General features: G+C 44.3%; 1 protein-coding gene across 16 annotated transcripts in view; it reads left to right on the top strand.

Annotated features, from left to right (window-relative positions):
* Slc8a1 (solute carrier family 8 member A1) overlaps window positions 1-21,122 on the top strand; it is a 358,680-nt gene that overhangs the window by 49,383 nt on the left and 288,175 nt on the right. The window contains exon 1 of one of the 16 annotated variants that reach the window (XM_076559439.1): window positions 4,157-7,625. The exons of 13 other annotated variants lie outside the window; for them this stretch is intronic. The gene's annotated coding sequence lies outside the window, so the exon portion shown is untranslated. Of the gene's footprint in view, window positions 1-4,156; window positions 7,626-8,984; window positions 9,179-9,563; window positions 9,651-21,122 lie in introns of those variants that run through there. 2 more of the 16 variants (XM_076559438.1, XM_076559440.1) reach the window with 2 other exon arrangements.

The raw sequence follows: 21,122 nt of genomic DNA, 5'->3' as shown, positions 1-21,122 counted from the left end.
ACCAACCCAGAGTCTGTCTGAATTTTATGAATACCATTCATCATCTCATTGATGAAATCTCCTCTGGCTGGGCATGCAGGCTGTCACCCCCTTCCCCACTATTGAAAGAGATTGCTTTCCTTAGACCAGCAGCATTTTAGAAAGCCTATGGGTTTCATCTGAAACCATCCAGCTCTTCAAAATGAAAACATTACTTAAGGAAACTGTTGGTCTGGGAGGCAATGGTATTCTGCCAGTGGCTGAGTCAGAGGGAGAAAAGAGTTCTGGTCGGTCCTCTATTTGTGCTTTCTCTTAAACATCAACTCTTGAACATCCGTGGTCATGCTCACTTTAACAAGTTGCTGACCCACAGTCAAGGTGCCTGTTCACAACTACAGCACCCACTTCTTCAAAACCATGCGTCTCTTCAACCTGTAAGATTAAGACCCCAGAGGTCAGAAATAATGTCGAATGGACTTTTTAATAATTCTAGGACTTAGTTCATGGTTGGATCAAATGATCACTTATCATTTTCTTTTCCAGAACAGATTAAAATTTCAGCCACTAAACTTTCACCCCATGGCCATGTAATGAGGTATAGATGGCCATTAATTGGTATAATTTATTCAATGTGCATTTACATATTGGTCATCTGAGTCAGGTATCTACTTTGAAGCACTGAATAATTTTCTATCTAAGCTCTGCCTTTTCTTGAACAATTTTTACATTCAGGATCTTTGTATTATTTTTTTTATGTGAGTTAAAATATTTTTAAAAAGTCCCCCCAAACCCCCCAAATTAGTGCATCTGTTTTATGCTTTGATGCATAGAATATGCATGAGGAATATTCTGTTTTAGTTTATGAGCCTTTAATTAGAATTGAAACTAAGTATATAAAATCCTAACAATAAAAGTTCATGGTATTAAATAAAAATAAAAAGTAAGTTGCCAGCTTGTATTTCAATAAAATTTGATTGGTGACTTTTGATTTAGTGGCATTTTAATAATTGAACATTTGATCATAAATAAGAACCAAAGGTGTGCATTACGTGTCTTCATAAAAGTGCATACATTTGTATGAAGGGCTGGATGTGCATATGGTGTGAGTACGTGCACATGCATGTATGTGGGTACATGCTTATGTCTATCAGTGTGCTGGGTATCATGTAACTGGAGGTAAGAATAGGAGGTGTGACGGGCACCTGTGAAAGATAGCGCTGATCCATCATTAGCTGACAAGGAGGGGTTTTCCTTCACCGCCAAAGCCCTTGACTCTGCGACAAGAGGAGCCTCAGCAGAGCTCATTGATATCCAGCTGGCCACTATAGGTGATAATTACAGGATACTCATTAAATAAAGCCAATAGGGCACTTAGGAGTTTTGCGGTGAGTCTAATTCAGAAGAAGTAGCCATTTATACAGCCCCTGAAGACACCGATCTGTCTTTTGCTATAAATGTTAGGTTTGTATACTGTGATGATGGAGTCCAGCTGCTCCGTGTCGAAGGATTCTCGAGGGAAGGAGTGAGGGATGAGGAAGTATTAGATAGAAATATAGGCAGAGACAAAGACAGAGACACAGGATAGCTTCGGGAGGACCCTGAGTCAATACCCAGTCACCCATAGTTTTATTCTAATGGGCTTTTTTTTTTTTTTAATAAATACTACCAAGGGGAGAGGCAAAATACTTGCCCTTTTCAAGATCAAAGCACAACATACAGCAGAGTGTAGCCCCTTCAAAACACCTGGTCACCACCCCCCTGGCCAAATCATCCTATTAAGCAGCCCTGCTGGGTAAAGCAAGCTCAGATTTTCTGACCTTGAGTAAGGCCTTGCTAGGGAGCCTCTGTGGGCCCCCACACTGTGACTGCATTCTGAATGCAAAGCTGCATTCACCTGTCCATGCTTCTCTGCCCCTGAGGAGGGCCTGAAAGAACATCAATTGAGCATAGAAATAGATTACCAAACAACATACGACGCTCCATCATTTCACCGTTTGAGAACTTGAAACGATGGCAGTAGATATCAATAAGGGGCCCACCTAATTTAGTTCCCACTCCCTAAATTCTCTCGTGCAGTTTTGTTGTTATTGTTGTTTTGTTTGTTGTTGTTATTATTGTTGTTGTTTTACTTTACTGCTTTCCTTGTCTTGTTTCGTATAACACCTAAGACATGTTCATTTCCCAATTTTGTTCCAGTTTGTCATTTGCCCCTGCTGGAATGGAATAGGAATTTTACTTCTGTTCATCCTGTTAGCCCTTCAGTATCTGAACCTGGCCCATAATATCTCTTCATTAACACTGTTGCAGTAAGACCTGAAAGACTAGGGACCAGCGAGATGGCTCAGTGGGTTAAGGTGCTTGCCGCCAATACTAAGGATCTGAGTTTGATCCCTGGTGCACACACATGGTAAAGGAGAGCACTGATCCTTAAAAGTTGTTTGACCTTGAGCTCCATGTGTGCACTCCTGCACACCTTTGTCTACACACACAATAAATGTCATAAGTTTTAAAAGCACGTAAAGGACCGAGTGAACAAATATATCAACATGACTAGCATGAACTGTTTTTTATCTGTTCTTCCCAGTGTTTTTTTTTTCCTTTAATGAATTGTTTGATGACTTTGAATACAACCAGAAAGCTCAAAAGTCCCTTGATTCTAGAAAATTCAACAAAAATTCAAGCTTAATGTTAATAAATATTTGCCCAATGAACCTGTGTCAACGGACAAAATAAGCGAGGCTTTGGGCTGTTCATAAATTGGGCCAAATGACAGCTCATCAGTGATTCCTAAGGTAACTGGCGGAGGGTCAGTTTGCAGGCTCAGGCCTGAAGCTGGGTCAGATTGCCATCTCCCTGTGCTTCAGGCTCCTGTAGTGTCACAGACAATCTGTCTGTCATCACAGAGCAGGTGGCCAGCCAGGACTGTGGGGCCGATATGGTGACTATGTCAGTTGCTAACCAGGATCTGTACTGCAGGGACAAGAAAGTGATTGGAATTAAGTTGCAGTTTACCCTGGATAAGGGCCAAAGAGTTGTTACCTTACAAGTGAAATCAACCTTGTTCCCACATAGCCCTGTCCCCTTGCAGTAATTAGTAGTCTATTAATATATCTGTCACACACTAAAAACTTTTTGAGATTCTGCAAAAGGGGAATGAATATTCCACAAGACTGCTATCATTTACCCATGAACTGGGCTTTCCTGATGCAACATTCCAATCTGCTTATGGGTCTTTGTGAGGTAAATTACAGTATCCTTTCCTGCCTCTTAAAATAAAAAAAAAAAGCCACAAAATACATGCATGCCCCTTTAAATTTCCAAAAGGAGTTTCTGGTTTTATGTTTATATTGTTAAGTATCAATATTCAATAGAGCCACAGAGTAGAAAATATCGTGCAAAGTGCATAGGGCCATTTATAGATGTCTACTAAATTCCTGACTTAACTTAAGCCAATGGTTAAAACAAAAAGCCAATCTAAAACAAAAAACAAAATGCCCCCCAGTAAGAGAACCCCCTGAAATACAGTGCCAGACATGTCTTCTCAGCAGGAAGAGAACAGCCTCCAACAGTACAGCCCTGGCTTCAGCAGCTGTTTGTTTTCTTCAAATTAACCAGATAAGACATATATGTAGTCACACTTAGGCAAATGAATCTCTGTGTTATTTTCTTTCTCAATCTATAAAATGGAAGTCATCGGAGCCCCTCTGACTAATTTATAATGATCTCATACAAAATTAAATTATAGGCTGCAAATATTCTCGATGCCTCCTCAAATAGCCTACCATTTATTTAGCTGCGCCTTCTAAGAGATACAGAAACAATTCCAAAGATACTCATGGTTTTCTGTGGCAGAGTAGAATTGAGAGGGGGGAGTAGATTGTAGCTACTGAGCTTCGTTTGCTCATGAACTCACGATGACCTTGAATTATGTAGCATGAGTCTGAGTTCATAAAGAGATGAGAACACACTGGTTTGTTACCCGAGCACTTCCATTGGTAGCAGAACCAGCACCGATAACATGGTGAATTAAGACATCCTGAGGTTCATTCCATTTTGCCTCCAAGGCTCTGCCAATTTCACTTTTGAAGGCTGCTATCTGGGACCATGGTCACCCCTAGATTCTCAGCAGCAGCCAGCAACTGAAGATGTGGAAGGAGCCATGCATCAGGGATGGTATGTCATGAAGGAGAATTGTTGACATAGCTAATGTACGATCTCTCACGGACAAGTCCTCAGAAGTGAATGGTAAGGAACAGCTACCTACTACAGAGCACTTCAAGGGGCTCGTTCTTGCTCTGGATGACTGAGAGTCTCTGGGACCATGTTGAAGACAGTAGAAAATGTTGTAGAAAACCAATGAAGAGGTTTTCGTCATGCAGATAAGGTCTCCTTGGAAAACATTAATGTGAGCAACAAAGTCATAGTTGTATTTGGATTTGTTTCAAAATGGCACTATCTGAAGCTCCCAATTTTAATAGAGATGGATCAAGTTGATACATAGCTCTAAAAGCAATGGAATATTATCAATAAATATAGCCATACTGCGTCCTTACAAAATGAGAGCATGCAAGTGGCTTTTTGTAAATTTGTTACAGAAAGGAAAGTGATTCTCTGATGGGGAAGCCTGCTTTCCCCTGGTTGACTCACTGTGTAAGAAGGACCACAACACAATTGCTACAAATAATAAAATGCCCTGCCACGGAACTAATTCTTTAACTTCTTTTTATTTGTGGGAATATGATTTTGATAGCACTTGATTCCCAACAATAAGAGCAAAATCATTTGTTGACCGACTTCTGCAATTGGTAACTCTGTGAAACATGTTCTATACATTTTATCCTTCCGACAGCATTTTAGGAGATTTTATGATTCTGGATTCTCTGACAAAGACATGACATTCTAGGGGTCAAGATACTTCCAATGGTCACAGGGCCAGAGCAGAGTTGTGAGTCTAGTGCAGGTATTCTGAGTCCTAAACGTTGGATCTTATCCAGACATTTGTTCTCTGCTGCCCTACAATGATTCTGCCTTTGAGATGCCATTGGTCAAGTTGGAGGATACGAACTAGATGTTTCCTTGGTATAAAACACAGCGAAACTGCAAAATGAAATTGTTGGATAAGTACAGGCTTTGGAGAAATGTTACTCAAATGTAGAATAGCATGTCCCTGATGCTTCTAACTGTAGAACAACTTCATTGTCCCACCTGAGGAAGTGGGTGATCCCTCAGTGACAGGGCACAGGGACAAGGACTCTCACTACCAGTCCACCAGAAAGCTGGTCGTACTCTGTGAAGCGTTGTGTGCACCAGCACAGCTCACTGCCGGGTGGAGTATTAGACCGGCATGTTAGCCAGTCAAAACACAGCACAGAAGTGTTCAATGGCAAGGATAAGACTCATGGGACAAAGGCCAATAGCACCGGACGTCAACACAGACTCCCCACAGGAATCCCTGAAGCAAACAGCCTTGGATCCAATCAGCAACCAGAGAAATCCAAAGGACAAAATGAGGTGTTCTGTGGCCACCTGAGGTTTTTAGGGAGAGAGATGTAGCTACCTTGTTCCGTTCTGGATAATCTGGTGTACTATAGAACCTTTTCCCGATGCAGAAATCTATACGAGACTGAGCTTAAGGAAGAGCAGCATGAAGCAAGTGGTAAAGGCTGACAGAAGAAAGGATCCTGGGGATGACAAGGCTTAATGAAACACCAAGCCATGGCAAGAACAGTGGTACCTCTGGCCGAGACAATCCAGGTCAAAAGAAAAGGAACTATATTGGGGTCCTCATTCTCTCCATGATAAGAATCCTTATGGGTTTCAACACAATACTAAATGGACCATTTTTTTTAAATGTGTGACTCTTGGTCTCCTCTTTCTGGAGACTGGATATAAAGCTAGATCTAATTCATGCCACTTGCATGTGTTCAGGAGTGAATTTGCTGAAGGCTCTGAGCAAAGGTTTTTCTAGGAACTAACTCACGAAAACCTTAGGATGCATCAACTCTCAGTAACCATCCTAGGCAGCTCCCTAGGTGGTTGTACCATGCATGCTCTTTTAGTTAGTGATAAAGTGGAAACTAATATGTAAAACCCCAAGTCCAAAGGGGGAAATACAGCTGTCAATATATGAGAATACCATTAGAGATGGCCACTAGGACATACTTTTGTGATTGGGGTAGAAATCCCCACTTTCAGAAGTACGACGCTTCTTCTCTCTGGAGCTCCAGCCTGCAGCAGCCTCACCGCTTCCTTGAGTACAGCTGCAGTCTCCCACAGCCTCGTGCGGGTGATGTAGACCTTGATAATTCTTGCAATAAAAATCCAGCCATGTATGACATTTAGGAGGGAGGGAGCAAAAGGTTTAAATTGCCTTGGGGCGCTGGAACCATTATAAAGTTGGCTTTAATGAGAAGTGGAAGACAAAGAAAATTAGGGGCTCAGATTTGGAGCCAAATCAAAATGGGTACCAAATCACTAGGCATGGGGCTGCCTCTTAATGGCTCTCGATAAAAAAAGCATTGAATGTAGGTTTTCTCCAGGAATCAAAATTTACTTATCAAATTCAAGTAGAAATAATAATAAAAAAATAAGATGCCATTTTAATGCCTTCTTGGATGCTGACAGGGTGGACTTAGGGTACCCTAAAAATACCAGCTCATTTGCCACCCTATGTTACAAACGTACTTACACTTTCCAGAAAATTGGAGCATCCACCAAGCAGCCCAGAGAAGCAAATCTGCTCGCCACACACGCCACAAGATCTTCGCCAAAGGAATACAGTTCACTCACATTTCTATTCCAATCTTTCACTCTCTCTTTCATGGCCTGTGTTCTCTTTCCTACGATTGGGGTGGAGTCTTTACCCACCAGCCCCTCTCTGTGCCATTGAGATGCAGCCACTTTTATTTCGAAGCCCCTTTACTTGAGTGTGAGCCAAACGGCTGCCCCTCACTCCCTCTGAAAGCCGGGCCTCCTCGAAAGCCGTCATTACCAGAGGACACACAGTAGCTGAGTGATGGGGACACACTGGGTCATAGCACGTGTCAGTAGTCTGTGCAGTCTCACAGAAGTCTGCATGGAGAGCAGTGGGGCTTCCAGGAAAAACAAAAACAAAAACAAAAAACAAACCTGGACCCAGCAAGGAATGGAAACTGCTGTTAGGCAGGAAGGATACCTGGGAATTTCGACAGGGAGCAGCTTGGAGCATGCTCTGCCAAGCTCAGGGCCCATCGCACTAGATGGACACCTCACGTACTTGCTGTCTAAGGTGAGCTAGAAATGGGGGCCCTGCCCAGAGAAACTGCATCCCAAGGAGATTCACATCCACACCATATGGAAAGGATGCTAGCCCAGAACCTAGGAAGTGGCACCAGGGGACCTGAAAACCATTCCCTGATGCCTGGGTTCCACCCCTGACAGACTGCAAATCCACTAGTCTGGGGCGTGGCTTACTCAGTGGGCTTTAAAACAAACCTCTCCTGCAGAGCGGAGGTGCAGTCAGGGTTAAGAGTCCCTGACAGGCTTCCAGAAAAAAAGAAGGAAAAAAAAAAAAGCCAATTCTCCCACCTTGCTGTGTTATAGAAGTCAGACTGATTCCTGGAGTCCTCATCTCTCCTTACTTAAGGCCTGACAGCAAGAACTAGGCTGTAAGTATGAGAGGCAAGCTCTACAGAAGGACTTGAACTTGCCTCAGCTCTCTCTTCTGTCCCTTCATACAGCTGCCCCTGACATCGCACTCACCTACATCTCTCGGCAAAACACAAGGGCTACTAGCAAGTGTTGCTTTCAAAGCACCAACTTGGAACTCCCACCTCAGGGTCTGGGGCAGCTTCTAGCTAAGGCAGGTGAGTCTGCCTTCCCAGGTGTGTGCCATCAGGGCAGCCAGGGTTGGGAGCCACTGAGCTCCACAGTGGGTCTCGCCTTTCATCCTGCCAAGTCATTAAGGATTTGTAAGGATGAATGAGCCTTCGTGAGAGAGCAAGGGCCTGCTGCAATGCTCCTTTATTAATTATGGGGAAGTGATGTATTGGCAACGGTAAGGCTTCTCTTGGAAAGGACAATGAATGATTCGTCGATTGCTGCATTAGGTCTTTCCTGACTCAGTCTTAATGCTCAGTTTTTTTTTTTTTTTTACTCCTGTCTGTAGTTTAAAAAGCAGCCCAGCGTTCACACCAAAGGGCCTCTTGGTCTTTATTCCCATGCAAGCTGCAAGGTGTGAGCGAGATAGCAACACCTGGTGTCTTTCAGGGATCTCCGCTGGGAAACCCCTGCCGTCCGTGTTTGATCCGCAGCCTCTAGTAGCTAGCACATATTCCTTCCTATCTGAATATGAAGGCGAAACACAGAGTAAAGATTAAAAAAAAAAAAAAATAGGTGATGCGTCGCCAGATTCCTTTTGCTAAAAGAAAGCTTCCATTAGCAGAGGACTAGAATGTGGAGGAAGTAAGATGTATCTAGAGTAGCAAATTCAGGGGTAAGGAAGGAGTAGGCGAGTTGGGGTGTGGGGGGGTGTGGGGGCTCGGGTTGTCTCTGGATCAGTCTAGCGAGGTTCCAAAGAAAAGTTGCAGCAGCACGGGTGTGCGCGTGTCTGGGTGCGGAAGAGAGCGCTGGCTTGCGAGGCGGGTACGCACTGCGGGGGCTCCGAGGCCGGGGAATCCAGCCACTGGTGGAGCACAGAAAGGCGACCCGGTGGCTGCCAGGGCTGCCCGCCCGGCTTGGTGCTCCTGCCAGGCACCCGCGGGTGGCGCGCGGGGTCCGGTGAGGCAGGAGGCGGCTGGCCCGGCGGAGCGTGCGAGCCAGTGCGAGGCTGCGGGCGGGCGGGCGGGCGGGCGAGCGAGCGAGCGGGCGGGCGGGGTGCGCGGGAGGGAGGGGAGGGAGCGAGGGAGGGAGGGAGGGAGGGAGCGCAGCGCGCGCGCCGCCCGGCCCCGGCCCTCCCAGCCCGCCGGCCTCGCCGCCTCCCGCCCGCGCGCACCGCTGCCTGCCGCCGCCGCCGCCGCCGCTGCCGCCGCCGTCGCTGCTCGAGCGGGCGCTGCTCGGGATTCGAGCCGCCGCCGCCGCCGCCGGCTTTGTGCTTCCAGCCGAGGATGGGAGCGACCTCTTCCTGATCGCGAGCTGTCTCCAAAGGGAGCTAGCGCGCCCGATCGCCCGGCGGCGGCGTGCAGGACCCCGGGAGGGAATCCATCCACAAGGCTCAGCCCAGGTAAGGAGCTGGTACCCTGCAGGCAGCGACAAAACGGCAAGAAGGGGACTGTTCTCTTTGCGGTTCCCTAGGCAGCGAATTCTCTTCGTTGAAGCCAAAGGGCTGGCTTCTGAATTGTTCCTCCGTGTGTGTGTGTGTGTGTGTGTGTGTGTGTGTGTGTGTGTGTGTGTGTGTGTGTGTGCAAGCGCGCGCCTGCACATTTTCTGGGTGTCCGCGTTTCTCCTAGAGTGAAATTGCTCAGGCTGTTGGTGGTTTTTTTTTTGGGCGTGAGGGTCCCCGCCTGCCAGTGTAGATTGCCAGAGAAGAAAAGGCTGCTGGGGGCTGGGGGGGAGCGGAATAGGGGGAGGGATGCTGCACCCTGGACTGTGCTGGGCTGCGAGGAGGATTCAGGGCGCGAAGAGCTAAGTCCACCCGGAAAGCAAGCGGCGCAGCTGGGAAGCCAGACACCTCCACCCACTGGGCTCCTCTCACGGTCGGTCACCCTTCCTCCCGGTAATCCCTGGGGTCTTCCCCCAAGGCTCCACTTGTGAGCCACCTCTCCTGGCAGGCGCTGGGTGCTACTAGCCGAGGACTGCAGAGGGGAGGGAGGTGTGGCTGGGTAGCAGAGAAAGAGGAGGGAGAGATGCGGTGGGGAATGGGCTGTAGGATTCCCCGTGCACGGGCACTGTGCCTTGGCGTGTGCTCGGGGATTCTGCACACACCGGCGTCTTTACCCAGAGATTCAAAGGGAGCTTCACAGCTGCATTATTTGCCACTGAGGCTGGGCTGGCTCCTGGGGAAATGGCCAGTATTCTGAGATTCAAGGATCTCCTTCTTGGCTCCTCCTTCTCGAGGAAGAGGGAGGTCTGATAGCAGGACAGTCCGCCAGAGAAACCAAATCCATCTTGGAGATGCTTTAAAAAATACAACATATGTGCGTGCTTGCATCCTTGCTCCCCCTTACCCCCCCCCCCCCAGCCTGTCCCCCTGAAGATCCATAGATTCGGTCTCTGTCTGGTGAATGACTTGCTGGCAGTTCCTACTTCGCTCCCCAGATAAAGAGGGGGTGCTTGAGTTAAGAGCAGCAGTGATCCAATTTAACAAGGCATTTTTTTTTTTTTTTGGAAAGCGAGAGCAATGTGCATATTATCTATGATCATGGGCAGAAAGTCATGCTTTTTGTGCTAGGTATGGTTTTAACCCCCCTTAGCCTGGCACCCTGGAAGGCGCTCTCTGCTCGTCAGCCACTAGTGGTTGTGAATATAACAACACAAACTTTGTCCTGCTGGAGGTGTAAAGACTAAAATGAGAAGGAAAAAAAAAAAGGATATCAGTGGGAGGTGTAGTGGAAGAGGCTTTTCAAAAAATGACAGATGCGCTAAAGACAGTTCAGGCATCCTGGTCATGGAGCCCAGCCGGCGGCTGAGGAGGTGGAGATTTCTGATCAGATCTGCTTCCAGAGATTGCTGGAGTAACCCAGCTAGGAGCCGCTGAACATCTTCTACACCCCTAGACCTGCTGTGTGAAGATTTTTCAAGGAGGGGGGGGCGTGGGAGGGGGGCAACCTGGAGGGAATTCTGAAAGTATGCTCCACTAACACACACACACACACACACACACACACACACACACACACACACACACCAACCACCACCACCACCCACAGCAGGACTCTTCTGTGGGGGGCAGAGAAGGGAGGGTGAATCTAGATTCTTCATTCATTTGCAATAAGAACACAAAGCCGGAAGAAGACCGGCTGTTCTTAGGTTCCTCTTTCGAATCCTGTGTTACTGGGATTTTGCTCTCTGGTTTTGCCAAACTTGCTTCATTTGGGAGGTTAACGGGGTTGTGAAGGCAGGAGGAAGGACAGCCTGCTCCATCTTTAGGGTTTTGTGAGTGAGCTGGTGGGGGAGGAAGGACCCACTGCGTTCTGTCCAATGGGCTTTCTTAAATCATTTTCATTCTACACATTTGGCCTGCTTTGAGGGTTCCATTTGGATCTCTGGACTCTTTAACTAAGACTCCCCCCCCCCTACAAAGAAAGCCCTGATGTTTTCTCTTTTTAAAATGGCTGTTGTGTTTTTATTAAAAAGAAATGATTAGTTCCTAGAAAAAGAGTGAGCAGAAAACAAAAAGCAAAGGTGAACTGAGATAAACCATTATTCATTCACCACTGAGCTGAACAGAGGTAGCACAGGATGTGAAGTGTCTAGGGTGATCAGTCCTAACTACTCTGTCTTGAAAGCTGCTTAACCGGGCTGAGGAGAGAGTAGTGGACTAAAGGCATAGTCAGGCTGTGGTTCATGTACCCCTGTCTATCTGTAGACCTTCCTATTACTAGAATGGTTTCTGTGGTATCAATCTGGATTTAGACTACGAGATAGAATTTCTGTTGACCATGAAGGGGGAGGAAAGAGCATAGAGCAGTGTGGGTGCTCTAACCCCACATTAAAACAGGAGGGGAAGGTGAGGGATACCCTGATGTGCAGGAACTGCAGAAGTTGGCTCCTTCAAGCTCACTATGTTTTGAAACAATAAAATCCACCGAAAGGAGCTGGAGCATTTGTTAGCAAGCTATATTTAACATGTTTTTTTATCAGACAAAAATAGACTTTTATTTATCTTGCGAAGTAAGCGCATGGTTCCTTCCCTCTCGGTGCTTAATCTGTTTCTTTGACAAAGTAAATGAGGAGAAGAACTCTGTAGCTTCTATAAATTGTATCCCTCCTCTGAAAAACCGAATGGATAGAGAAGGGAAAAGATGTGCGATGTAAAGACAGCGTTCTGCTCGTGATTGTGGATGCCACAGTTTTCTGGACTCGCGTGTGTCCCTTCCATGTTGCCGTTCAGTGTGGCCAGTCTTTTTTTCCTGGGTGCTCTAGGTAGAGGGAGAGCAATACACAGCAAAGAAGCAAGAGGAGGCATCAGCAAGATCCAGACTGAAACGGAAGTTATATCTATAGCAAGAAAGACTTAGAGAAGACAATGTTATAGCAGGTTGCCCATTTCGTGTTCTTTACCTCTTGTATATGCTTCTTTCAAGTAATTCAGTTGTTGTTTTCATCAAGAATTTAGGGGTCCAAGGGCTGCTTTCTGTCACTTAGGGATGTACGTCTTTCGCTCAGCCGTCTTTCAGAAGGATCCATACTCCATGATTAGATACTATAAACTCACAGTTAAACACCCCCTTTCCCCAGTAAGAGCATTTACCCATCTGACCAAATTCTACTGCTCCCTCTTGTGGCAAGTGTTCTCCCTGACTTTCCCTAGATTCCAGAATCCCCACTGCTCCTTTGGCTGTCTACCTCTCCAGCTCTAATTCTCAGTGGTGACTGAGACTAACCAGGCCAGTGAGGTACTGCACCAGCAGTTTCCCACTTTTCCCTCGGAACAAAATGCTTTGGGCTCCTGGGAGATGTCTCTCGGATTTTGTGGAAGTAGATGTCAGGTGTTTTCTGACCCGTTGGGATGGCCTGGACTCGGGAAATGTGAGCTTTCAGCTTTTGCCTTTGGGGCTTTGATTTAAAGGTAGGACTAGTCCAGTGGGACCTCATTACATGCAGTAGGATTATTTTCCATTCTCTCTCTCTTCCTCCTTCTCGCCCTCCCTCCCTCCCTCCTTTTATTCCCTCCTTCTGGCCAGCCTCCTCTTATCCTTTCTCTACTTTTCCCTCTCTCTTTTGCCTCAGCCTCTAGCCTCTCATGTGTCTATGTGCATCATGTTGAAACTTTAATCAAGGAGTAGGCTCTCAGCATTTCTAACATGTAACTCAGACAGCTCATTTTCTGACTTGGAGCCTTCCAGGGTAAGTGCTTATTGGTATGCTTTCATCCAAGGGGATCAGGATACACATAGGGAGTGTCTTGATTCAACAGTCTTTGCTGCTCTCTTCCCTGCTGCGACTTTGTTTTGAACCTGGCTGCCTTATGCTCACAGCTATCCTTTGGTCCTTCTAGTCCACAGTGTAAGAAGGTAGATGAAGATTCAAATAAAACATTTTGACTTTACTTCCTGCCCAGTTTTCAAAGAAGGGAGGGAATATCCTGACTGACAGGTGAGGCAAGGAAATTTTTTCTGTGGCTGAGGGCCAACGCATCATTTATAGCAAGTTGCCTGAGTGTGCTAAAAAAACAAAAACAAACAAAAAACAAAAACAAAAACAAAAAACAGGTTCAAAGCCTTTGTCCATTGGCCAACACAGGATCTGAAAACTTTGGTGTGAAAGTCATTCATCTGAGTGAAGGTATTCTGTCAGACAGATCCCTAACAAAATACAGAGGTATTGCCAGGCAAAGAAGTACTCCGTATGAATCCTCACAGGCAATGAGCATATGTTGATTTGTGAACCTGGGATGGTTTATGCAGTCCACTGGCAGAAAGTCTTAAGGACCTAGGATACAGGAAGACAAAGAGGAAGTGAAAGGGATTTAAAACTGGATTTATGCCAAATGAATGCCATCTGAAGACTGTTCTGATGGGAAGTATGAGGAGCCCAGTACCCAGGAGCAGAACTTTTAAACAAAGGGATCAGTAACCTGAGAGTATCTGGAAGCAGGCAAACATGGATGCCCACACTAAGGTTTTGCTCTTAAGCAACCTTTGGATCATTTCTTGAAAAGTTAGCCTTTTTTCCCCCTTTAAGTCTTCTGAGAAATAGGCAAAGTATTTTCTGCAGAGTAAGTTGATTGTCTTAAGATCCTGAAGGTGCTGTATTGTACCATTTTCCAGCATTCCCATTGATAACCTAGATGACAGTAGCCTGATGCCAATTCAGGTAAATAGTCACCTGCACATTCAAGAGATAATATCAGGGGCCATCTTAAAATAAAAGGCAGAGTAGTCACTCTGCAGATCTCATGCCATCTCAGGCAAAGTCACAAATAATAACTTCTTTGTTGTATCTAATATGAGGTCCAGTGAAACAGCAAGGCAGTGATTCAGCAACTTACATGAATCCAACCATGACATTTATTGAGCACTAGGTGTATATAAGGCCCTGCACTAGGCTTTTCAGAACACACACATGGAAATGGAAGGCATTTCACATTTGTTGAGCACTGGTCATGTTAGGGCCTAGACAAGTTGCTATACCTATGGATATATTTTTCTGATTTTATGCTTATAAGTGGCCTTCAATAAAGCATCATTGCCTTAATTTAAAGATGAAGACTATGGAACAGTTGAATGACTTGGCCATGGGTGAATAAGACTGCTCAAAAGCCATGCTCTGGATTTAGTGCTTCCTGTCACGATCTAGAACACCCATAGATGAAATGCCATGGCTGAGTAAGGTAGGTTCTGAACTGCCTAGGAATGAAGTGCTTGGATGAGATGAACAGGAAAGAGAAGCTTGCCCTGTGAGTTCCTCAAGGAGAGGGCACTTGGGGTCACTTCCAAAGAAAGAAAGGGGTTTAGGAAACCAATGAACCTAGTCATTTTGAACCATGTGAAGCCCATCCCAGACATTTGATGACAAGGACATCCATAGAACAATGTTATGAGCATTTCCATAGCTACTGATCTGCTCCCAGTCAGGGCCATGCATAGGAGCTGTAGAGTTAGGGCAAATAATAACTCTATGGCACTGCCTAAACGCATTTTACACTGGAAAGCCACTTCCAACATGCTCTTGCAGCACAGCCTTGAAAGGCAGAGGCAAAGAGAAAGAGTAGGACACCTGTCAACTCATTTCTTCGTTTACTTTTTGTTTGGTTTTAAAGATAAGCTCTCAAGCCGGGCGGTGGTGGTGCACGCCTTTAATCCCAGCACTCAGGGTGCAGAGCCAGGCAGATCTCTGTGAGTTCGAGGCCATCCTGGGCTACCAAGTGAGTCCCAGGAAAGGTGCAAAGCTACACAGAGAAACCCTGTCTCGAAAAACCAAAAAAAAAAAAAAAAAAAAAGAAAGAAAGAAAGAAAGAAAAAAAAAGAAAGAAAGATAAGCTCTCACTATGGAGCTCAAGGAGGCCTTGAACTCGCCTGCCTCTGCCTCCAGATTTCTGGGATTATAGGTGGTGTGACACCAGGTATTCCTGGGTATCACTCCAGATTTATTTTGTTTCTTTATCATCTATGGCTCTAATGCATTCTCTCTTGCACTCTTCCAGCTTCTCCAAGATCCTTGTTAATACACAGGACACAGGGCCACTCTTTGGTTGTGTTCGTTCCTTAGTATAGAGCCTCCAAGGCTCGTAACAGGTTAAGGTCATTAGATTGCTTATTCATCTCCCAAAGGGACACTTGCTTTGTAGACCTTCACTAAAAGTGGCATCAGGGAGAGTCTGGAAAGGTACTACCTCTCAAGAGTCTCACCCCCCCCTTTCAAAATACCTTTCCTATAATGGAGATCGTGACCACCCCAGAGCTGAAGTTTGTGTATGTTGGACAAATTCAAGGGTTCTTTCCACGTGAATCTTTTCTGTCTCCCTTCCCAGAACATGTAGTTCTTTCAAGAGCTTCTTTTTCATCAGTGCTCTTGTTTCAGACCATCCTCAGCACTATAAAACACACCAAATGGCATGTAGTTTGTTTTTTTTTTCCAAATAACAAAATGAAGAGTACTTAACACCAAATGGCTCTAGGACAGAAAAGAGAGGAGGCGATACCCAGAAGTCTTCAAGTAAAGTCTACTTTTCTTCCACTCTGACCATGTAGAAGACCTTCCCAACTGGGGCTGTTTTCCAGCCTCAGGAATGCTTAGCTATCTCACAAGGATTCTTCAGGGATGAAAGAGTACTGAGCCATGGCTTTTTGTTTGGCAATGGCGACTCTTCAACTGTGGGCCCCCTGTCTTCTCAGCCTACAGGTCTCTGAGACCAGCAGATGTATTCACTCACACTTATAATGTCTGTTTGATTTCAGCATTTCTCTCAGCTCACTTTCCTCATCTACTTAAGGAGGGGTAATAACGATAACAATAGTAATAACAACAATAATGAGCCTTATGGCTTTTGTGGGGATAATATATGAGCACTACAGTTTCTGGCATGCAAGTATTCTATAAAGATTCATGCATAACTTAAAAGATAAATAATGAGAGTCCTTGTTCCTACTGTGGCTTTTACATGAATATGCTAAATGATGTAGAGCATTGCCATGGGAAGCTGGAACATAATATACACTCAAGGACATGGGCCCCAAAACCTTTATATATTTGTTTCTGCTCTTGTTTAAGATGTTTTTGTATAGTGCTACAAATTTAAGGTTATTTTTGTTAGAACATACGCTATATATGTTTCTAGTCTTGTTTAAGTTATTGTACCTATGTAATGTATATATCTACTCCTTGAACGTTATTATTACAAACTATTTAGGATAATTAAGAAATACAGGTTAGTAATTAGAAATCTATACTAATAAAACTTGTAGTCATGTTAGGTATGTTTTCAAGGTCAAACAGAGTTATATTTTAGATAGTTAACTGGTCTTCAAATACTTCAGAGACCTACAGAAATGGTATTTAAGATTTTTTAATAACTTAATGCTTTTCATGATAGTGACACATGTCTGCTCCTTGCAGCACCATTTCACTTTAAAAAAGAATGACAGGTATCAAAGAAATATGGAGTTTTTTCATCTTCATGTGTAGCAATGTTAGTCACTGGGCAAGAAACTGCCCTTTCCTTGACTGCTGACAGTACATTGTCCAAACTGGACAAGCAGGACACACACACACACACACAAAAGGTGACTGCCAAGCTTTGCCAAGACAAGATAGGACAGTCCTTCAAACTTCCTGCTTCACAAAAAAAGTCTGTCAGGTATTCTTGGCCTGTAAGCTGAAGATGGATGCCTCTACATTGCAGAGGAACGTTGGATGACTGTCCAGGCAGCCAGCTGTCTTTTTATTTCTGTAGTTTTGAAGTTGTTTGCTCTATGCTTCCTATTTACTCAGGCAATACTTTACACTTCTTGTGTCTCTGATAGAGATTAAAGACTAGATAGTTATACAGTTTTCCTTGTTAACAAATTCAGAAAAAAAGCACTTATATAACAGACATAAGGTTTTAGAGTTGAAAACATAAAAGCTTAAGTTGTTTATCTACAAAGATGTTTTAAGGTCTAAAAAGATATTTTCAGGATGGTAATACAAGTTATGATAGAAAGTGGCTTAAGTATAGGACTTTAGACTCACTAAGATAGGATAGATAATACAGTACTTTCTCCAAAATTGCCAAACATGAATGAACTGGACATGGTAAATGCAGTTCTTACTTGATGATTGTTATTATTGTATATAGTTTTACTGTATTAGAGTTAACACTTTTCCTTTTTATTTAGAAAAAAGGGGAAATGTTGTGGGGTATTTGTACACTGTGTGAAGATGTATTTTCAGTGATTGGTGTAATAAAAAGTTGAATGGCCAACAGCTAGGTAGGAGGTATAGGTGGGACTTGAGGACAGAGAGAGAACTCTGGAAAGAAGAAGGTGGAGTTGCTAACCAGACTCCGAGGAAGCAGGATGGACAGTACAAAGACGGGTAACAAGCCTCATGGTAGAACATAGATTATAGAAGCAGATTAATTTAAGTTATAAGAGCTAGTTGGGGGCAAGCCTAAGCTGAAGGCCAAGCTTTCATAATTTATCATAAGTCTCCATGTCATTATTTGTGGGCTAGTGGTCCTGAAATATATGTGTGTGTATTACTATATATGTATATTATATGTGTTTGTGTGTATTACTATTTTTAATAAATAAAAAAATACTTTTGGCTTTGTGGACCATGGGGTCTGTCACAGTCATTCAGTGCTATTTCTCCAACAAGAAAGCCAACTCAGACAACACACACATAACGGAAGAGCTGTTTTCTTTAAGAAGTTATTTATAAACACCGACTCTGCCTATCTCATAAGTTCCCCTCCAAATGTGAAAGATTCCTTTATTCCAGCTTTCAATCATCTACAAATGGGGAAACATTTTAATTTCATGGGCTTTATAAGAGCAGGTGGCAGGCCGGGTTGGGCCCATTGGCCGTGGATTGTCGATTCCTGACCTACAGTACAGAGCATGAGGGATATAAACACAGTATCAGTGAGCCCAGGGCATCTTAGCAGTTGGTATAGAGTTGGGAGAGGTGGCCTGGAAATTAACAGGCTTTGTTTAGAGTCTCGTCTGTCACTTTTCTGACATGGGACTTTGCAAAATCTTTGCAGTTATCAGCCTGAGGTTTCTTACTGAGAAATGGAGAGGAAAGTTATTTAACTTTTAAGAGCTTTTCTGGGAGAAAAATAATAATAGTAATAATGGTAAAGGATATTTTTGTTTGTTTGTTTGTTTTTTCGAGACAGGGTTTCTCTGTGTAGCTTTGGAGCCTGTCTAGAACTCACTCTGTAGACCAGGCTGGCCACGAAGGCACAGAGATCCACCTGCCCCTGCCTCCCAAGTGCTGGAATTAAAGACGTGGGCCAAGGGAAATTTTACAGATGGAAATTTGGCTTTAAGGATAGATCAGGGAGGTTAGGTATAAAAGTTAGAAAAAAAGGAAAATATGATTCATATTTAGTTTATTTTAATTTATTTAGTAGCTCAACTGACTGTCAGAAAACAGCAGACCCAGAGAGGTGGACAGTTGCTGTGTTATGAATGGCACTGAATCAAAAAATGGGGGATTAGAGAGTCTTAACTCCAAATTTTTATCAGGATTTCCTGTTTCTAACAGTTGAGTGGGAGAGAGCTCATGAGCAGAGGGGCTTGTCCAAAAGTCGTCGGTGGGGCTGGATTTGCCCGGGTACCTGTTTTGTTTTTTGTTTCTGTTTTTGCTTTTTTTCTTGTCTCTAGATGACTCTTGGGTGAACTGAAGTTGAAGAGACCTAGATTTCTGCAGTTATTTCATGCCATATGCTCCTTTGGGATTATTCCTGCTTCTGTGCTTTAGAGAGTTTTATTTTCCTTTGGATATCCCTTTCTTTATGGAACATTCTTTCCTTTGAAGTTCTACCATGAGTGTGTTTGCCTGAAGTCGACATCAGGTGTCTTTCTTAATTGCTCCCCTCTTTATTAATTCTTTTTATTAATCCTGACTGTAAAGGCAGTGGATTTGTGAGCTGCATTGAGATCCTTGAAAAAGTTTTAATTATTAATTAATAATAAAGTATTACTCTGTTGTGACAAAATTCTGTCCCAGTTCCCATGATCCCCTTCTTCTCTGTCAGTTTTGTTTTCTTCCTTTCTGCCAGCCTTTGGGTTTCTCCCGAGCAAAGTGACAACCCTTGAGTTTGTCACATGTCTCTGGCATGATTTTGCTGATGACCCCCCCGCCCCAAATCACAAAACTCCACCTTAGCGGATGGGGAAGCAGGAGACATGGGTAAAAACCCACAACGCATGGAGATAAAGCAACTTACGTACATGTAATCAGGTGGGAAGGAAGGATGCCTGAGGGGTTATTCTACATGGAGTATCTAAATAAAGAGATCTTTGTCCCAAAACAATGGGATTATTAATCTGTTGTAGAAACAAACAAACAGCACTGTGATATAATGCCAAGTGCCCGGTTTGAAAAAAAAAAAAAAAAAAAATCCTCGTTATAGCAGCTGAGGTTGCATGACCTTTGGCAACAGACTAGTATAAAGCATGTGTTATACTGTTCTTAAAATTTGTACAATGAGAATGATAACACAAACCTCCTTGCACTATTGACAGAAAGCTCAGGAAGATGAAGAAAAGGAAACTGGGAGTGTGTGTGTGTGTGTGTGTGTGTGTGTGTGTGTGTGTGTGATGTTAAGCCAGTGGTTTCAGCCTTTATTGCTATCATTGCCAAAAGTGTAGCTATGCCACTCTGACATGGGCTACACGGCCCTGGTGTAGTGACTCTGAAGTCAGTCCCTACTGACCCTCGTGGAGCCTCGGATCATCAAAGTGCCGTTTCTCTGAGTCCTTCTCTGTCATCTGCTGGAACCCTTTCTTTCTTTCTCAGTATCTCCTTCCTTCCCACATGTTCACATTAGCATGCAGAGGCAACATATTTAGATTTGATTTTTTTTTCCCTTTTCTGGGACGTCTAGCCTGGTGGGTGTTGGCGGAGGTTTGATCATACGTTTTTTACTTATATTGAAAGGAGAGGGAATAGATGCATCCTTAAGTATGTTCACAGTGTCCAGCGCCCTCAACAGAGCAGACTGAGTCAGCAAACCAGAGGTGGGATAGGAAAACCCCAAACCACCCTGTAACCACAGGGTAAGGGAGAAGCCTGGGCCCCAAACCCTACCGGCTTGTCCAGCTTGGGATTCTTTGCCATGAGCCTGAACAGCTGATTTCCTCTCTTCTGGCTGACACTGGTGTTGGCTTTTCATCCTGCTGCTGACCTCTACATATTGAGTGCACATCCATTTCACACAGTGAATATTTTTAAGTGCAGGTGCCCAGGCCCAATTCCCAGATTCTGATACAGCATCAGAGATTTGATGAATCAGCACATGAGGATTGTTTTACTCAGCCGGTAAATATGTTCTGTGTGCCTTCTGTGCACCAATCGTGGCTCTAGGAACTGGGAAAGAATCGCTTCTTTCTTTGTGGTAGAGGCTCTTTACCTTGGCAGTAAAAAAAGAAAAATAAGTAAATAAAAAGGAGAAACAAAAATCTCTGGTCCTATAAGGTTTAGGTCTATTGGAGTAAGATGACAATAAATAGAACCATTGAATAAATAATTCAGCATGTAAAAGTAGTAAGTGCTATGGACAGAAATAGAGAGAAGGACTAGTGGGTGGGACACCTACCTTTTCCAGAATGTCTCCATTTGCTTAAGTCTTAAATCTCTCTTCCCCTTTTGGGGACTGCATTGCCTAACTCTCACCCCAGTTGCTTCCTTTGCTGGGCAGTTTAAGTGGGTGTTTGCTGACACGACACAGGATTCTGACTCTGGTTTTATGAGTTCAAAGAGAATGTCACGAGCCCCTCATCTGGCCTCTCACAGCCTGCCTCGTTCAAAAACCTTCCAGTTTATCCACTATCCATCAGCAGAGATGAAAC

This window comes from Peromyscus maniculatus, chromosome 22 (assembly GCF_049852395.1).
Source record: "Peromyscus maniculatus bairdii isolate BWxNUB_F1_BW_parent chromosome 22, HU_Pman_BW_mat_3.1, whole genome shotgun sequence".
NCBI classification, from domain to species: domain Eukaryota; kingdom Metazoa; phylum Chordata; class Mammalia; order Rodentia; family Cricetidae; genus Peromyscus; species Peromyscus maniculatus.
This window is presented reverse-complemented; position numbering and strand designations above follow the sequence as displayed.